General features: G+C 37.7%; 1 long non-coding RNA gene across 3 annotated transcripts in view; it reads right to left on the bottom strand.

Moving 5' to 3' along the window:
• The window catches only part of LOC124075775 (uncharacterized), an 81,492-nt gene that overhangs the window by 11,004 nt on the left and 50,157 nt on the right, over positions 1 to 20,331 (bottom strand). For all 3 annotated transcript variants that reach the window (XR_009224468.1, XR_006846155.2, XR_006846156.2), the window contains 3 exons: positions 12,281 to 12,504; positions 5,293 to 5,347; positions 4,646 to 4,759 (listed from right to left, as the gene is read on the bottom strand). This is a non-coding gene — a long non-coding RNA (uncharacterized LOC124075775). The remainder of the gene's footprint in view (positions 1 to 4,645; positions 4,760 to 5,292; positions 5,348 to 12,280; positions 12,505 to 20,331) is intronic.

Raw genomic sequence — 20,331 nt, 5'->3', positions numbered from 1 at the left:
CATCCACCTCTTCACTCTGTAATTCTATCCCTGAATTATCCACTCTACTTACTATAATTGTCTTTTGGAAGATAACTGGTCTTTCCTAGTTCACTTCTTTCTCTCAATTCAGACGGACTATAGTACATATTTTATAACAGTGCTATCCAGGCTAGGAAACTTGACAAATATTTATCTTTAGACATGCCAAGGTCAGGACTTTCTTTCTCTCCTCCTATATTTCCATTAGCTCATACGGTTGATGAACTAGTGAGTGTTCTATCATTCCCCTCTCTGCTTGCTCCCCTTCAGCCATCATGGAAAGATTTTGAGCACAGACATGCTATCAGATCTGTACTCCTGGAAATAAGGAGTGTGTGTGCAGTGAATAGCAGTTACATTCTAATTATATTAATTCAGACTGCAATTTCACTGAAACATAAAGGACCTGCTGTCGGGGTGGTATGGACAATGGAGGCTGAACATGTCAACGACATGACAAATTCCTCGAGCAGAGTGCCAGATGTATTGTTGCCCAGGATTCTTTTCTGAGAGCAAATTCAGTCCGAACTATCAGTGTCAACTCTGGAGTAAGGAATTGGTTCATTTGTTATCTTTCCAACTTGCAGGTACATCTGCCAGAAGAGTCTGCCAACAGATGAATTGGTAATTAAAATCATTTCCGTGGTTGGAGGGAGTGATTCAGAAATTGTCCCTCTTTTCTTTCTTTCTTTCTTTCCCTGTGTTGGGGAAAGAATACTTTGGTGAATATTGATGAGACTTGGCCACGGGCCGTACCAGAACTGTGTGATTCACTAGTGCCTCCGTGTTCACTTTAGTACTGAGAGCCTTTACTGAGATTTGATTCTTTTTTAAGCTTTTTCATGGAACTTAAGTTCTAGTCTCTGTTAATACCATGGTGTCCTCCTTTGTCTTGTACAAGTTCTTTGGAGCAAATTCTAATATGAATCAAATACAATTCAATTTATGAAGACGTGTGTATTGTATCCCCTTCCTCTGCTAGTGACTGTGCTAGAATAAATAATAATAATAATGAGAATACATTCATCTGGATTTCTTTTACTTCAGCTAACCAAATGTTAATGAGGGGTGAAGTTTCTCCCCATAGAGGAAATTCAATAAATGAAAAGAAAATCATTTGTGGATATGTATCATTCTATATTTGTCAAAACACATAGAATGTACAATTGTGAGCTTTAATGAAAATATCAACTCTGGGTGGTAAGCATGGGTCAATACAGGTTTATTGGTTTTCATAAATAAGCCCCTACTCTGGGGAGTGATGCTGGTCATGGGGGATAATGAGCTTATATGGAGTGGATTATGTGGGAATGTTACTTACATTCCATTCAATTTCTTGTGAACCTAAAACTGCTCTAGAAAATAAAGGTTTTTTTAAAAAATTATAAAATTAAGATATATTTTTAAAAAAAATTATAAAATTAAGATATCAACAATTTTTATAACTAATGAATTAATGGATTCATATAAAAATTTTTAAGAGTTGATAATCTCTCTCTCTCTCTCTCTCTCTCTCTCTCTCACACACACACACACACACACACACACACATACACACACACTTCTATTTACGGAAATACCGCTACTTAAGAAGTAGTATTACCAAAATGTGGAACCAGAATCAGATAAAATCTCCAACTCTAACTGTAATTTTACAGGAAATACAAAGGACAAGATGATGAATATGTTTGAGAATTCCTCAGGAAATGGAATCAAGAAAATCCAGCTTATTCGAAATTGTCCTGGAAAAACAATCTCATTTCTTCAACCAAAGAGTGATTCCAAGAAAAAATGGGAGATGAAAAGGGAACACATATATTAAAGGAAGCCTTGAGAGACAAATCGAACAATCAGAATGTATGGCTTGGATCTAAAGTTAATAGATTGTGATTAAACCTAAATTAGTAGATTGTAAAACAATTGGGAATATACGGTCAAACTGACTACACATTTCCTGAAATGAAGACTTACTGGCAATGTTTGTAGGTGTGATAAAGGTATTGTGTTTATTTTATTTTTGAGAATCCCCACCTCTTAGAGACACACACTGGAAGGCACGTGATGGAATGAAGTCATATATGGAGTGGGACCAGTACAGTTGCATGTGACCATCCCTGAGTGGTGAAGTAAGGAATTTCAGCTCATTATACTTTATATTCTTTTGCATATGTCTGAAATGTTTTAGAATAAAAGTTTACATAACTGAGAAATGGTCTCTATCTGACCAAGCCTCAGTTTCGATAGTAAAACAAATAATATTTATTATAGAAACAACATCATATTGTAAGATTTTCTGAAAATTTAAATAGTATATTTAGAGTACCTGGCATGCAGTAGACACTAGGTTATTTAAGGGACCCGATTTATCTGTTCATTACTGAACTGGCTGGTCTGAACCTGATGGTGTTTCCACACTGGGGAGGGGGCAGGCAAGGGGCAGGCAGGGCTGACACCCTCAGGTTACCACCCTTTCAAGCACCACAAAGATGTTGATTAGAGGGTTTTTAATTTCCATCTTGTGCTGAGTTACTATTTTTAGATTGCTGATCCTGGAACATACATGTAGGCGCCCTGGTTTGTTAAATACTTATTTAATCAATTCCAGGCGACTCCAGGTGCAGGGAGGAAAAGTGCAAATATATCATATCTCCTAAAGCCAATTACTCCGTTCCACCCTCGCCTCCACAGATATTTTTCTTTTATGAAATATCAAAAGACAATTATATTATCTTCCAAATTAATTCTAAGACTATCAATTTCCCCAGCTCATTCCAACTCCCTCTGACCATTTTCTTTTTTTGTATCTCGATCTTACTTACCCTCACAAACCCCTGTTTACAGAAAGACGAAAGTTTAAAGGAAAAATAAAAAACATTAAAAAGTGAAGCACATCCGGAAAAGATTAGATTGCACACAGAGGCACAGTCTGCTCTCCGGGATGATAAGCCCTGACCAAGCAGGAACTCTTCCAGTTAGCTTCGAGCGGCTGAGTTTTCTTGGCTTTCTGGGTCCTGCTGCAGACTTCATATTGTCAAGAACCCAGCCTCAACCCTTTCCAACTGGGGTCTACATGTCAATTCCTCTTATTTCTAATAAAGCTAATTCTTATTTTTCTAACTTGCTTCCAATTCTCAAATGTAGCTCCAAAGAAAACAGAAAGTAATTAAAATGTCAACACTTCCCTGAGAAAGAACATAAATTCGCTTTGGATTTTCTTTCCACTAGAAATGCTGATTTTTCTCCAACGCACTGGGTCCTGTGCACAGCAACCACAGTCACCGAGGCAGAGCTGGCCCATCAAGCAATGTACATAAATCCCCTCTGTCCATTACCTTGTTTGCATTTCTTCTTCTCCCTTACCATTTTCCAAGTGGAGGGATTCTATAAATGAAGCACTTAAACCTGTCTCTTATAATGGACTAATATCTACTCCATTATAATATATCCAAATTTTATGCGATATGAAATAAGCTCTAGCAGCAATAAGCAATTTGATTTAACGTGAAAAAAGCCATGTGGAGCCTAACAGCTTATTATTCAGCGCAATGTAATAAATTAACTGAGCACCATTTTGCATAATGGAAGCCTGATTATTCCTTTTACCTTCATTTGGATTGGTTTGGATGGATTATCACTCTCTTCAGAGTTAATCAGGTTTACGTGAAACAGCTTCTTCTTTAAAGGTATTACATTAAAGAATGAAATAAGGGAGAGAAAACATATGCCATTATTTTGTAATTTGTGTTTGTAAGGCGAGTTCTTTGAAAGAGAATTCCCCAGAAGGAGAATTCTGTGACCAGTAGTCCAGGAATTATTCAATTAAGAGAAGAAAAAAAAAAAAAAAAAAAACAATTCAGGTCTCATGCCAGCCCCTTCCCATTTCCTTTCCATAGATCCCTGCCATTTCCTTGGCTTGATTTTGCAAAGGTCATTGCTCCTTGGTATCAGGTAGATTGGTTCCAGGATCCCAATATTCAAGTCCTTTATGTAAAATGGAACAGCATTTGCATATAATCTGCACAGATTACTTATAATATCTAACATAATGTATATGTTATGTGAATAGTTGTTATACTTCATTGTCTAGGGAATAATGAAAAGGAAAATCTGTACATGTTCAGTCAAACACAATTTTTCTTTCAATATTTTTGGTCTGCAGTTGGTTGAATCTACAGATACAGAGCCAGCAAATACCAATGGCGAGCTGTTCTTTTAGAAGAACTCTTGGTTCCTTCTTTCCATTATCTCCCCTCCCTGCTATCTGTTCTATACATACCCAATTACTTAGCACTTTGGTGCACACATCATGCGGCCCAGCACTCTGTTAGTCAGCTTTACATTACTGTGACCAAAATACCTGACAAGAACATCTTAGTTCAGGCACCATGGTGCACACCTGTAATCTCAGCAACTCAGAAGGCTGAGGCAGGAGGATTACAAATTCAAAGCCAGCCTTAGCAAAAGTGAGGCTCTAAACAACTCATTGAGACCCTGTCTCTAAGTAAAATACAAAATAGGGATAGGAATGTGGCTTAGTGGTTGAACACCCCTGAATTTAATTTCCAGTACCAACAACAACAACAAAAGATCAATTTAGAAAAGGAAAAATATCATTTTGGCTTACTGTTTCAGAGATTCAGCCCTTGGTCAGTCATCTTCATTGTTCTGGGTTTGAGGTGAGGCAGAACATCATGGTGGAAGTGGGTGGTAGAGGCCAAAAACTGCTCAGTTCATGGCACTCAGGAAGGAGAGAGAGAAAGAGAGTGAGAGAGAGAGAGAGAGAGCATGCAGAGCCAGGGACAAGATATAGTGCCTAAAGGCACGCCCCCAGTGACCTATTTCTTTCCATTCCCACCTGCCTACAGTTATCACCCTGTAGTTCATTCAAATCACTAATCCATCAAGTTGATTAATCCACTGATGAAGTTATAGGCCTCATTCCCCAATCTTTTCACCTCTGAACACGGATCTGTTTCCTAGCACATAGCTTTTGGGGGACACTTCTAGATCCAAACCATAACAAGCAACATTGGTCAGTGAATATAGAAGAAGCCCCATTAAGGGTCACAGTCAGATCTCCCATCAAAGTTCTCCAAATGCATGGAAATACATGTCAATAATGACTGCCACAAACCATCACAACCACCCTTTTTTTGAGGACTACGCACAATCCAAGTAACTCTTAAGTTCTTAGAGCAGGCCTACAAGGAAAAGATCATTGTCTCATATTTGCAAATGGAAACTGAGCCTAAGATAAATAAAATATCTTACCAAATTTGCACAGCGAGTGAAGAGGTTGAATCCGTGTGACATGTTACACTGTCTGCTGGAAAAAAAAAAAAAGTTAGCAAAGTAGCATCTCCATTTTTACATCACCGCCCAGGGGAAACAAAACAATGTCCTCCCAACAGTGTGGCTGACTGTTCATAACTGTATACATGGAGTTATTTTATAGTATTTAAAGGAAAATATGTGGCACCACCTCTGCATCTTACAGAGACATTTGGATTTCTTTTCTGGATTATAAATTGCATAAGGCCATGACACTTATTTTCTATATGATAAGACATCAATGTGGTATGGTGTTGAAGCCAGAAAACCATAGGTTCCTCATTTGACTCTACTTACCACTAACTGCAGTGAACTCTAGCTGGTTTTGCACAAAAAATAAGCTTCATAGAGCTATTGAACTAAACTATTAAATGAAGTAAGTTAGATGAACACATAGCACAGGTATGCAATCAGTAAATCTATATTCTCTCTCTCTCTCTCTTTCTCTCTCTCTCTCTCTCTCTCTCTCTCTCTCTCTCTCTCTCTCTCTCTCCATGGATGAAGCTAGTTTCATGGATGTTTTCCCTAGGAAACAAAAGTGCCCACTTTTGTGAGATTCTGATAGAAAATTCCACCCCTTGTGTTATTTTCTTTTACAATTATTCACTGGCACACATTTACATTTTCCCATTTCACCAAAATATTCTAGAAATTAATTTGAGTCCTAAAATTTAGAACAATGAAGTAAATGAAGTTAGCCAGCATTCGTCTTTACATCTTTTTTTCTTCAAACTCCTCCGTCATCATTGCTTCACTTTCTTTTCTTCAGGCTGTGACAGTGCTGCTGGTGATTTAAGAGAAATTTAGATCAAGATCTAGCACATAATTTTATCTACTTCTGCCTCTGACATGAAATGCTTTCCCTTTAGGGGGGAAAGAAAGGGAAAGGAAGTAAAAGGCAAATCTTCAGTTTTTTTTTAAAAAATTAGGAACAAAGGGAAGAAAAAGATGAGTGACTATCTCACGCACAAGAAAAAAAAATTATGTGGCAAAGTTTTGTTATGTTATGAGTGGCTTCAAATTTTAAAGATACATAGAGGTCACATTTTTCTTTGGAAACAGTTACACTTTGTTGGGATCTGAACAAAATGTCTGACAATAAAAAATGTTACATAGAATCTTCAGTGAATGATCATGTATTTTGTCTTTGGTTTATGGCATCTTTTTGCCAAACACTCAAAGAATTTTATATATTTCTTTGAGTTAGAATGAGAATATTATTTGCCAGAATATGGTTTGATAAAATTATAGCTCAGAGACATTAAGTGAAACATACAGAGTCACACAGCAAGTTAGTATCAGACATTTTAAAATTTGGATTTTGGAGCATCATGGAAGCTATAAAATGAGAAAACAGTGAATACTTGCTTCATGGATCAGCTTTCTTGGGGACAGAAACTTTGCTCTTGAGTCTTCCTCTATATGCCCTAAAGGAATGTACAACCTAATTGGATGTGGGTGGCATGGGAGTATATATATGAGATAAAAATTTTTTTCTAGAAATCTAGAAAGGGACACAAAAGTGATGTTTGAGGTAAGCCTTGCAGAATGAGAAGGACTTCCCAAGGTCAACTGTGTGGAGCAGGGGTGGGGAGGGGAGGAAGTGCAGGCAGATAGGGAACTGAGCAGTAGCATGAAAACATGAGTGGAGGGGGGCTGTGTCATGAAAGATGAAGGGGTGGAATCTGGGTCATGACCAGGTTCAAGAGCAAAGGAAGGAGCTACAATTGGGACGACAGAGACCCATTAGAGAGCTCTTACCATCCTCTTGCTGTGCTCTGGCAAGCATCCAGCTGAGGGTAGCATTGTGGACCCTGAGCAGGGTCCTGAGCTGTAAAGGGAGAAAATAGTGGATACTTTGCTGCATTCCCCTCAGAGATGGTCCTCATGCTCACACATCACACCCGTGTCTAGGCAAATGACAAACTATGTCACAGGGCTTCGGATTTCTCTAAACAAAACTTTTGTACAAGCCGCAGTTGATGAGAAAAGAAAGCAGAGGACAGGATGCTGGGGGACACCTGTGAGTCAAGGAATGATAGAGGAACCCATGAAGGTTCCCTGGAAGGAGAAGTCAGAGGAAGACAGAAACCCCAGAGAGCTACGAGATGGAAGTCAAGGGAGAGGAAGCAGGTGAGATACAAATAGAGAATGGGCCTGGGCAGAAATCGCTGTGGCCAGGGACCTAGGAAGAAAGAGCCACCGATTAAACAGCCTGCACAGGTGGAGTTCATGGGGTCCTTGGTGACCTCAACGGACGTTACAAGTCAATTGGGGAATGTAAAGAATGGAGAAAGCACATATGGAGAATATTTCTTTTTTATTAGTCCTTACTGGTTATACAGGACAGTAGGATGTATTTTGACATATACAATCATAGAGTATAACTCATTCTTCTGATTGTACATGATGTAGAATTACATTGGTCGTGTGATCATATGCACACATAGGATAGCAAGGTACAATTCATTCTACTACATTACCTGTTCCCATTTCCCCTCCCTTCTCCTCATTCCCATTTGTCTAATCCAAATACTTCTATTTTTCCCTACCGCCTTCCTTACTGTTAGCGTCTGCATATCAGAGAAAACATTCTGCGTTTTGTTTTTTGGGATTGACTTATTTCACTTAGCATAATATTCTCCAATTCCGTTCATTTACCAGCAAATGCCATAACTTCATTCTTCTTTAAGGTTAAGCAATATTCCATTGTGTATATATGCCACATTTTCTTTATCCATTCATCTGTTGAAGGGCACCTAGGTTGGTTCCATAGTTTAGCTATTGTGAATTACGCTGCTATAAACATTGATGTGGCTACATCACTATAGTATGCTGATTTTACGTCCTTTGGGTATAGGCCATGGAGTGGGATGACTGGGTCAAATGGTGGTTTCATTCCAAGTTTTCTGAGGAATCTCCATACTGTTCTCCATAGTGGTTGCACCAATTTGCAGTCCCACCAGCAATGTATGAGTGTGCCTTTTCCCCACATCCTCACCAACATTTATTGTTGCTTATATCCTTGATAATTGCCACTCTGACTGGAGTGAGATGAAATCTCAGTGTAGTTTTAATTTGCAGTTCTCTAATTGCTAGAGATGTTGAGCATTTTTTCATGCGATGTGTTGGAGCATCTTTTTATACTTACCTATGAAAGGAAGGAGAAATGAGGCCAGAGCAGCATTTAGGGTTAAGATTGGGGCTTTGGGACTTTTTCTTTTCATTTTTATGTTTTGTTGTTGTTGTTATTGTTGTCTTTTTTTTTTTTTCAGGGATGGAGATAGAATCCAGAGCCACAACATGCTGGGTTGTGCTCTACCATTGAGCTACATCCCCAGCTCTATTTTGTTTTTCTTGTTTCAACAGAAGAGAGCATTGAGTTGAGTGCATTTAATGATGGTAATGAGTCTAGGACGAGGATACAGTCCAGAAATGTTCTGAGCAACAAAAGCATAGATGCTAGAAATGAAGGCTTTGGGTAGGGCTGGAGGTGGTTATCAGTGAGTTAAGAAAGAGGAAATTCATCAAAAGGAAGCAAGGACAACCCTGGCTTTTGGCAATAATATATAAAACAGCCTAGTGGAAATAACATTTTCGATCACCAAAGAGTCAGAAACTTCCAACCTGGAGTCCTAGCCTTATCTCTCAGTCCTTCACTCAGATCCTTCATCTGCAATCAGTGAGAAATGCACTTACCTTGGCTAGTGACCTCAGCCTTCAATCTCACTGTTCTCTACTGACATTCCCTCCCCACTGCTCAGCTATATTTTTTATTTTGCCTTCTACACATAACTTTCTGATATGCTCAATATTTTAGTTATTTATCTTCTTTCTTACCTGCTCCTCCTATTAGAATCCAAAGAAAAACAAAAGTGAAAACTTTTTCTCCAGTTTTGTTCACCCCAATATCCTCAGCTTTCTAACGACTGGGACATAGTGGGGTCTCAGTAAATAATGGTTGGATGAATAAATTAAGGATTAAGATGTTACAGAGGAGTTTCTCAAGTTCAGCATTATTGACATTTATGTCCAGGTAACTAATTTGTTTGCGAGGGGAGCTGTCCTGTGTCTTTCTAATATGTTTAGCAATATCACTGGCTCCTAAGAACTAGATGCAAATAGCACCCACCCCTGTGGGAGCGAGCAAAACCGTGTGGAACATGATCAAAGTCCACTGAGAGCAAAACCACCCTAAACTGAGAGTCTCTGCTACAGAATGCTAAAAATGTTATGATATGATATGATACGATACGATACTACACTATATTATATTACACTGTAATGGAGAGAGAAATGCTAAGTGACAGTGACACTTGGTCACCAAATTCTCCCACGGCCTGCTTAATTTGAGGTGCAGGAAAATACTACATCAGTGATGGTGTTGGCTTCATGGGAAAATGACATTTTAAAAATTGTTTTACTAAGAAATATGTTTAGAAGGAAACACCTTATAAATCAAAAAAGCACCTGCTTAACTCTTGTCTGGCAGGTGAGTGTGATGTATATTTTTCCTTGTCACCCCTCTGGACAAACAATAATAACAAAAATAATGATCCCCACTCATGTAGACTTGTGTCATCCGAGCTAATAATGTGTGATAGATGATTTATGGGTAAGATGATTTTAAAATTGATGTCTCAGCCTGCACATTCTAATTACCAAAGGATTATAAGGAGCCTGAAGATACAGCTGAAGTTGTCCTTTTCGAAATTATCTTCCCTTCAAACTGTCCATTTTAACCACTCCCTTCCTCTGCTTTGAATAGAAATCAGTTGTCTTGGATTAAATTGGCTAACACTGACCTCTCAGAAACATAAGGATCTCAAAAAAATGAAGAATGTTCCAAAAACTGCCTTTGAGAATGTAGAAAAAAAAATAGATGCAGAAAAAAGATCCAGAAACATCTTGGCCCTAGGATCTCTCCTTAAGCACAGAGAGCACCAACTAGGGAGTAGTCATCAGGCCAATGACTACTAGGTAATCATGTGGTTAGGACAACCATATGTCTGGTTGGCCTACAATATTCCCCGTTTATGCCTGGCATCCCAATATACCAATTAAAAGCAGCCCCTTTCACTCTCAAAATGTCTGCACATGGACAATGAATATAGGGTCACCTTCCTCAGAGTTAATTATCTCTGGACTGCCTGCACAAGAGCAAGGTGAGCATGGAGGGACGTGTTGCTAAACATCCTCTTTGTTTTTCTGTCTCTGAGCCTTGGGCACAGTTCAGACTTCTCAACACTCCAGGGCAGACCCAGCTACAAGGATGGTCCTTTCTGTTGCACTGGCTCAAGGAAAAACTCTCTGTGAGTCAATAAATGAATCAGTCTTCCACCTCACTCATTGATCTATATGTCATTTCTCTCTCCACTCCCAAAAAAAAGGGAAATGGTAATTAGGCTATCACGTCACAGAGTCTGGCTTGCTCAGGTTTTCTAATGGCATGGAGATTCCCGAAGGCCATGTGGTGTGAGAGCTGACAGATTCTGAAGCTTGCTCTGAGGGCACTCCTGACTGTACAGTGCTGGCTACAAGGAGCCTGAATGAGAACCTCGTGGAGCCATAGCTCAGTACTTCTCAAGATTAGGGTAGGGACGATAGAGAGAGCCAACTGAGCCACAACATCCAGCCCCGTAACTAGCAAGAGACGCCTTTGTCTCTCAGAACCAAGAACACAGGCAAGAGATTACACAAGGGTGGGGTTAGCCACATCACCCTCTGCCCACTCATATCAGAGGTTCAGGTGGTCAGCAGCACAGTAGGGCTCTTGTCCCCGAACTAAGATAAGGGACAGAGACTGAGAACTCAGTAACAGCTACAGGGCATCCCTGAGATGAGTCCCTAACCCTCCTGTGACCAGGAAGTCCTGCGTATCACTAGCTTCTACTCTCATCATTCACCGCTTCAAATTCCAGAAAGAACTACTTTTGATTTCTCTCCTGAGTCAAAGCCCCTCTCAACCCAATACCTTTTTGCAAATACAGTTCTCTAGAACACACTCTAACCTCTAATTCCCATTTATTTATCCTTCCTTTTTCAGTGTGAATGTGTGATTTTTCCTGCAGGGAACCCTCTTTCAACTTCCCAAATTGGAATCCAGGGCCCATCCTACCACACCCAGTCTGCATTTCTTATTCTCACAGGACTCTTCACAGTTTTGATTGTGTTTATTTCTAATCTCTGCTAATTATAACCCTTCAAAGTTAGTAATTTTTCCTTATTCTTGGCCTTTCATTTTTCCCTTGAGTAATCTACATTACCTGGTACATAGAAGTTTCTCAAGGAATGCATGTTGAATGACTATGTGAGTGACTGACATGTTTCACTTTGGTAGCAGCAACTGTGGAGGTGAAAGGTATGATGATCCCCACCTTGTTATTTATGTCACCCACCATGTACCACACACTTTTCTTGAAAAGTTACTGTGAAGACTACTTTAGATAATGCATCTATTTGGTGTTTAATAAATAGTAGCTATCCATAAGATATTACTTAAGCCTCCCTACAACACTGCGATGTATTATCTGCCTTTTAACAGGTAGGAAACCGAGCCTCAGAGAGGTTAAAGTGATTCAGAAGAAAATGGCCAAGTCAATCAAGATTCTAGATAATAACTAACTGCCTGACTCAAACTCAAGCTCGTTCACTGTGACACCCTGATGGAAAGAAAGAAGCAAGAAGGGAGGCAAGAAAAAAGGGAGGGAGGAAGAGAGAGAAAGAGGGAGGGAGGGAGGGAGGGAGGGAGGGAGGGACTAAGAAAGAATGCAAGGAAGGGGATTTGAGATTATAACCCTAATCCTGGCAGAATTCTTCAAACAAGTATCATTGAACTGCTAGCATCTAAGCATGAGCAGTTAACAGGATTTTTGAAAGAAAATTATAAAGCAAACAATTAAAATATCTGATGCAAGGGAGTGCTCACCTCTCGGTCATGATGTCATAGCCGGCAACTGAAGCTCAGCCCGCATTGTTCCTCTGCAAGAGTGGTTTCCGTCAACACTTCCAGCATCTATTAGTTGTGTCCTGACTCTGGCCTTGCCTCAATTCAGGCCTGCTTCCGGCTTATTGGTGTGAGTCACACTGTCCTTGTACAGGGTGATGAGTCAGATGGCTCGGCCAAGTACTTCAGTAAATGGAGGTTAGGGACTAATATGAAGTCATCGAAGTTCACATGAAAGGGACAAAGGAGACCTCACAAGGTTGCTGCTGAAGTCTGGTTTATAAATAGCCTTTCTCTACAGATCAAAGCCCAAACAGGAAACATCTAAAAACTCTCTCACACCTAGGGGTTGTGAAAAATTGATCATGCCAGATCAATGCCATCTCCATTCTCCTCCAAAAGGAGAACATCAATAGCTTCGAAAATAAAAAAATTAAAAATGTGGCCCCATCAGCAATACAAACCAAAGAACTCAGATAGACTTCATGTGAGCCATATATTTTCTTTATGGAAAATTCTGGGATGATTCCATGATGACATATGGTCTCTGATATAGAACCACCCTAGTCAGACTCATCAACTAAATTTCTGTAAATACACTCTAGGAGCTAGGCGGCCTCCATGTTAAACTCAAGGATGTAAATGTGAACTAAACAGAAGTGATCCCTGCTTCCTGGAACTTACTTCCTGTGACAGTTGTAAGGTGCCTGTTCTTTTTTTACAGTCTGATATAAAGACAGATAATAAAATAGTATGTATATATATACATACTATATATATAATATGCATATATATGCATATTATATATACATACTATTTTATTTTATATATATATATATATATATATATATATATATAATAAAATATAGTTCGTACTCATATATATGAGTACGAACTATATTATTCCTCTCAGAGAAAATAATTTTTAAAATCTTTATTATATGATGTGTCGATTTTGGTAAACAGGTGTAACTGCAATTTTGATTACAATATCCAAAAGACTGAAAATACGTTCCAAAATGATAAGGCTTGCTAAGTTGATGGAGAAGAAAAAAAAAATTATTTCTCAATGTAGACTGAGTCCTGTAGGACAAACTACAATTCGCATGCCTTTCTTCTGGAGAAGAAAATGATATAACAAATCATTCCAATGGTTATGACTACTAAACATTATCATTTTATTTTGTAAGGATCAGTGAACTAAGAAAACTCATTTTATTTCAGAGAATTGTGAAATTTGAGAGTTGGGAAGCCGTTTTGTAATAAAATCCTATTCTCTCTCATTTTAAGATCAGGAAGCCAAGTCCCAGAAAATGTTTCTTCAACATCACACCCAGAGGCACATCAGTGGTGGAAGGAGAACTCAGATTTCCTGATTCTGTGCTCCCCTTTCCAAGACAAGTTGTAAGGTGCCTGTTCTTTTTTTTTTTTTTTTTTTTTTTTTAGGAGTGCTAATTTACCAAAGGCATAGAGATAGTAGTTTGCTTTTAAAATTCTCTCGCTATGTCTCTCTCCCACATACATACACACACATGAACATGACTTAAAAAAATCTTGAAGGCAAAAGTTTTCAACTACTCATTGCTTCATGACAGGGACACATTCTGAAAAATGTGTTGCTATGGAATTTTGTCATGCCACATCATAAAGTGCACAAACTTGTACAACTATGATGTCACTTGGCAATGTAATCCATGGGACCACCATCATATACACAGTCCAAAGCTGATAAAAGTGTCATTATGCAGGTCATGATGGTATACAGTAATCAAATCTTCCACTAGTGCTATATAGCAAACAGAAAGAAAAATCTGTTCTTTGTTAATTCAACTTGACAAACAGCTTTTAGACAAAGCACAATTACCCAAGATACTTTGCTTGTACTTGTGAGATTGATATTATATGAAAAAGTGTTTAGTGTTTAAACATAAAAGCCTAAGTGGAACAGACTAGAACTCTTTCAAGGACTAATATTGTATTATTATACTTAGTTTTTGGCAAGGAAAATTTTTTTCCAAGGTGACATTCATGTATGTTCTGTGGTTATTTAAGGTTTATTTTATCAACTTAATTTATTTTATATACTCAAATAGCATAAACTCAGCTATAGTTGATTAAGAAAAAAGACAACTGAAAAAATAAATTTTAAGTGTAAATTTCTTCAAAAGCAAGACAGAAATTTAATATGTTCATTCCATGTTCTAAGAACACATTTATATCTCCTGAAATTTGGTGTCATCTTAGCTTGAGTCACATGGTTTAAAGTGTGGCAGGAGGAAAGAGCTATGAAACCTACTCCACCTTCTCTGGCTGCTGGGGGTGGTGCCACACAGCTGTGAAGATATAACTGGCATTTCTTTCTGTAGGACTGTTATCTCATGTAAACACTGAAACACTTGCAAGGATTATTTTGTAACAGCAGCAAAATGCCCTTATTTTCCCTATAATCTAAATAAGACTTGGTGTAGGTCCCAGGAACAGAGAGATCTGGTAAGACAATAATATACACAGCAAAACAGGCTCCATGCCAAGTCTAGAAGTATGCATGAATCATATGTGTACTATAACATAAATCATGTACATTAAAGGAAAAACATCTTGCCAAGAGCCCAGGAATCAGTTAGGTCGTGGAATGCTAGTGTAAACCTGCTCCCATTAAATAGACCTCCACTCGTGAACATTTTAAACATGTGAAGATCTTTCTGCTTAACCAAATGTTGTTTATGCACTGATCAGTCTTTCTGAATTTGTAGAAGCAATGATACTAAACTTTTAAATCGGTTTCTTGAAAGAAAGAAGCAAGTCATTTAAGTGCACCAGGCTTCATGGCATGCATTCATTTCAAACAATGCAATCATGCTAACCCTACCACAGAGTGTCTGAAATGAAATTCTATAAATTAACTTATGTTCCTAGGTTTATCATTATAATTTCAGAGGTGGGATTCTGTCACGAAAGCAATAATTTGACACCAATAAATGAAAACAGCAAACCTTAGTGTTTTAGTCAGGTTTTTTGCTGCTGTGACCTGACAAGAACAATTTTAGAGAAGGAAAAGTTTATTTGAGGGCTCACGGTTTCAGAGGTCTCAGTCCATAGAGGGCAGCTCCATTCCTCAGGGCTTCAGGTGAGGAAAAACATTGTGGCAGAAGAGTGTGGCAGAGGGAAGCATCTCACATGGTGATCAGAAAGAAGAGAGAGAGAGACTCCACTCTCCAGATAAAAAATATATACCCAAAAGGGATTCCCCCCAATGCCCACCTCCTCCAGCCACACCCTTCCCACCTTCAGTAACCACTCAGTTAATCCCATCAGGGATCACTTCTCCTCTAAACCTCTTGCATTGTCTCACACATGAGCTTTTGGGGGACACCTCACAGCCAACCTATAACATTTAAACAGCACAGCTATACTTCTTTAAAAATAATCTATTTTATAGAAAACCTAATTTTCTAAAAAAAAAAAAATATCAATTATTCTCTATACGGATAAAAGTGCCAAAAAATAAATTTAGTAATAAAGTTGCAGATAACGGGGTGATCACCAATGAAAAATATGGGAAGAACAAGTATCAGTCTCCCTGAAGGAACATAGACCTTTTAAGATTAGTATATTTACAGAAAACTGTTCTAAAAAAATTAATAAAATAAATAAAATAAAAACACCCCCTAGGAAGAAAACTGTTTTGGACAACCTGACTTTCTTTGATCAAAAGTTTTCGGCTCTTTTATGTGGCCATGTCTTTACAGATGCATTCTTTGACACCTGACAGAGTATATGCAATAAGTGAATATCAGAGTTAAGATTCTGTTGTTGTTTTATTTGAGGCTTGTTATAAAGGATTTCAGGTTGGATCATACTAAGCAAAATGAAAGATAAACATTTTTTTTAAATGATAAGATCAAAAGACGGAAAAACTAAGTCAATTTTCTTTTTGAAACAGTAAACAATAGTAGACAAGTTGGTTAACAGGAACATTATACTGTGCGTGTGTGAGAGTGTGTGTATACAAATAGGAACAAACAGCAGACTGAACACACTTTCTCTCCCGTCCCAATTATTCTGACATGACTGAATATATTAAACACATTCAGACAGCTCTGGCAAAGAAGAAATCGTGATGTCAACAACAAAGATGTTGAGATCATCATAAAAGATACAGAACAGAGAGCATCAAGTTCTTGGCAAAATAAGACAACAGAAAAACTCTGAGGAGAGAAGCAGTGTGGAGATGACGGGGATTATGGGAACTTCTGGCAGAAGGATGTGAAGGAACAGTTGTCTCCGAGATTAATCCGTGCAGTGCATTTTGAGCAACTGCCTGGTCATCCAGCCCAGAGAACAGAGATTGCCCACAGGCTAAAGCACATTAGTGCCAGCTCTGAGACCCAAGAGAGGGGGCCATTCACTATCACAGGGACCTAGTGATGATACCCTGGAGGACAGTGAGAGGCTCCATCTCCTCCTGCTAGGCTGTCCTGTTCTGTCCCCACAGTCATTGCAGACAAGCTCCTATAATCTGAATCAATTCAAATGAGTACAAGCATTTATACATCCTCCAACTAAGAAGCCAGAAAAAGAATGATATGGGATTTAAGAAATCATGGCAAGAGAAAAACAATTAAATGTGTATTGTTCAGTTTAAATCATTTCAAATCATTGGTGCATACTAGTAAAAGTTATTATTTTTATTATGATTTGAAATTAAAATTTCAAATGATCCCAAATTTGAAGGTGGTCAGGCAGAGGAAAATGAAAATACTTATCACTCTCATTTTGCTTTCTGGGAACATACAAATGCTGATGAACTCTGCAGTCAAAAACTAATTATGTTTGAAGAAAGATCTTACAAATTTAAAATAAAACTTCTAGTTAAACATAATGGATTAGCTTTACAGATTTATTTTATTTCCTTTTAGAATACTGCTAAAAACTTTAAAGGAAATTAAACATGCACATAGCACGCTCACATACATATACATAAACAAACAGATGTTTGAAACCAATAAGAGCAAAGAGAATTTGAAAAGAAATGATAGCAAATGAGGTTTGTAAAATAAAAAGAGAAAGATGGAGACCAAGACACAGGACAGAAAAAGAGAAGAAAGTGGTTGGATAAGTGGTAACTGATTTAATAGTTTGGGACTGACAACAGGAAGCAAGACAATTTACACAAAAGAAACCCAGAATGATTGGAATCAATTGGAGTTTCATCTCTGAAAATGAGAAAGGCATAAGAACCCCAAAATTTTCCCCATACCAATAACTAGGTGATTACTTCATACCTACCTGAAGAAGACCAGAAAAAAAGATTCTGAAAACATTGAATCACAAAAGTTCTATGTTTCAGGGACAAGGAACAGAGCAGATTCAATGAAAGACTGCATTAAAATTCTGGGATCCCTCCAACCTCAGCAGCAGGATTATTATTTCTATTTCACCAAGACAGGAGTCTGAAAAAGTCCTCTCTAAGGAAACCATTAGGCCCAAAGGAAAACCCTACTTATAGGGTTGAATTCAGCCTATATATACAGTATTCTTATATGAGCCCTTTATGGTTAATGCATCCTGACTGGCTGGATGTCTCCTCTGACTGAATGACACCTAGACCATATAAGACGTTCAATATGTTTAAATGTCACCCTTGGGGACCCTCAGTTATAAAAAAAAAAAAAAAAAAAAAAACTCTGTCTACTCTGGTTACTAAGGAGTTCAGCAGTCAATAAGACTCAGCCTCAATGCACACAGCAATCAACAGCTATTTAGAGCATCATTCTTAGATGTGAATAGCCAACCAAGGATTAGCAAATATGAGAAGCAAAGACAAAAATAGTAGCAATAACAACAACAATGAATACACAAAACTACAGAAACAGAGATAATGCAGAGAGCAGAAGAAAACTTTTAAGAAATGACACTGGGAGATAAACATTGGAAGATATTTTATCCATGAAATAAGTGACAAACAATATGATTCTCTCTCTCTCTTTTTTAAAGAAACCACCAGAAATAAAATGAAGAATTCTTTCTGTCTGCAGAAACAAAAGAAATTAAATAAACAGAATTAAAAGCACAATTTCCTGTGTAGAAACTGCACAGGAGTTAGAAGAGAATAATAGAGGGGGAAAGCAATCATAAGTGGGGGGAGGACAATTCAGGATCAGTTCAGGAGATCAGAGATGAGAATTATTCTTTCAGAAGAAATAAACCTGGCAGGAGCTACCAATGAATTCATATAAGAAAACGTATCATAATTGAAGGATTGTACAGATTAAAGCCTTCAGAATGACAGCAAATACCCCCAAGTGACCTAACTCGATGTACTGAAACATGAGTTTGGCTGATAAAGAAACAAAGGTAATCATAAGCTCAACTGCTTTCTGGTAAAATAATTAATGACTGAGTCTCTCTGCAGTTAATTAAATCAGTCACGAGGCTATATCATGCCAATTTGGGAGCAGTTGGGTTGAGAAGCAACGCTTTCTGTAATTCAAAAAAGTACTCCAGACCACAGATGTCTGAAAGTTCATGACTGCCCACAAGGAGTTACCTACCTACTAACTGGCTTGAATAGTGCTGAGAATCAATTTCTCTACTGGTCCAATCATCCAGAATGAGAACATTGAATAATGCTACAGAGACTCTGTCAACAACAACAGAACACTGGTCTCCACACATTTATTGAATACTTGCCCACATGAACATAAAAATACACTGGAAAGCAGGATTATCAGGTTATAGGGCCAGAAAGATGAGCAAAGCAATTAATCTATTTGAAGCTGTTTAAGTGAAAAATTCGAATATATGCAAAAAATGAAATAATAGGATCATAAATGCCATGCATCACCTTCAATAATTATAAACCTCTGGTCAATTCTGTTTTATATATACCCTCACCTAATACCCCTCCCCTCAATATCACTAAGTTATTTTAAAGCAAACTCAAGATATCACATTGCTTAGTGTATACCACCCCCATATACATATTTCAAAGATAAGAATATTTTCTTATATATCATCACAATTAATTATCAAAAATAAAGATAATTAACAGTAAGTACAAAGTATTGCTAACTATTCAATCATTGTTAACATTCCTTTAATTATCCACAAATTTTGCTTCATTTTTCTGATTCAAATCAAATTATTTTCTATTTGGTTACCCAGTGATATAGTATATACAGAAAAAAAACAACATTTTCAATGTTTTCCCTTCATTTGCTAGTTCTCAAATTTGTGAGTTATTTATCCAACACCCTCCAAAGATGACCAATGGTCTTTGGCTTTTGAGATGCACCTACACACATGTCTTAATATCTCTATAGGTTTAAATATACTTGATGTGTTTCAATTTATTGCAGGTACTATTTTATTGATGGCCAAATTTTTCTATCTTTAAGGAAGAAAAAAAATGATGAAAGGGAGGAAAGGAAGTAAACAAACACAATATTATCACCAACAATAATATTAAGAAAACAGCTTGATTTCTTTTTAATTGTACACACTAATTGTACATTTTATGGTGTACAGTGTGATATTTCAATAATAAGTGATATTCAAATCAGGATAATTAGCATATCCATCACCTTAGATATTTATCACTTCCTTGTGGTGCTAACATTTAAAATTCTCTCTTCTATTTTAGGATATATAATAAATTATCACTAACTATAGTCACCCTGCTGTGTTACGGAAAACTAGAACTTAAAATTTGTCTTCTATGGATATAATTTTGTACCATTAGTCAATCTCTCCTTATCCCACCACCACCCCACCCTTCCCAACCTTTGATAACCTCAGTTCTACACTTTGCTTCTTTGAAATCAATTTGCTGATAAGCTTCCACATATGAATGAGAACAAAGAATGTTTGCCATTCTGTGCTGGACTACTTCAACTAACATAACGTCCCCCAGGCTTTAACCATGTCGTCACAAATGACAAGATTTCATTCTTTTTATGGCTGAGTAATACACCATTGGGTACATATGCCATATTCTTTATCCTTCATCCACATCATTTAGGCTGATTCCA

Source organism: Marmota monax, unplaced genomic scaffold (assembly GCF_021218885.2).
Source record: "Marmota monax isolate L192 unplaced genomic scaffold, Marmota_monax_Labrador192_F-V1.1 WCK01_AAM20220418_F8-fsc00036, whole genome shotgun sequence".
NCBI classification, from domain to species: Eukaryota; Metazoa; Chordata; class Mammalia; order Rodentia; family Sciuridae; genus Marmota; species Marmota monax.
The sequence above is the reverse complement of the archived record's forward strand: the minus strand, read 5'-3'. Positions and strand labels throughout refer to the sequence as shown.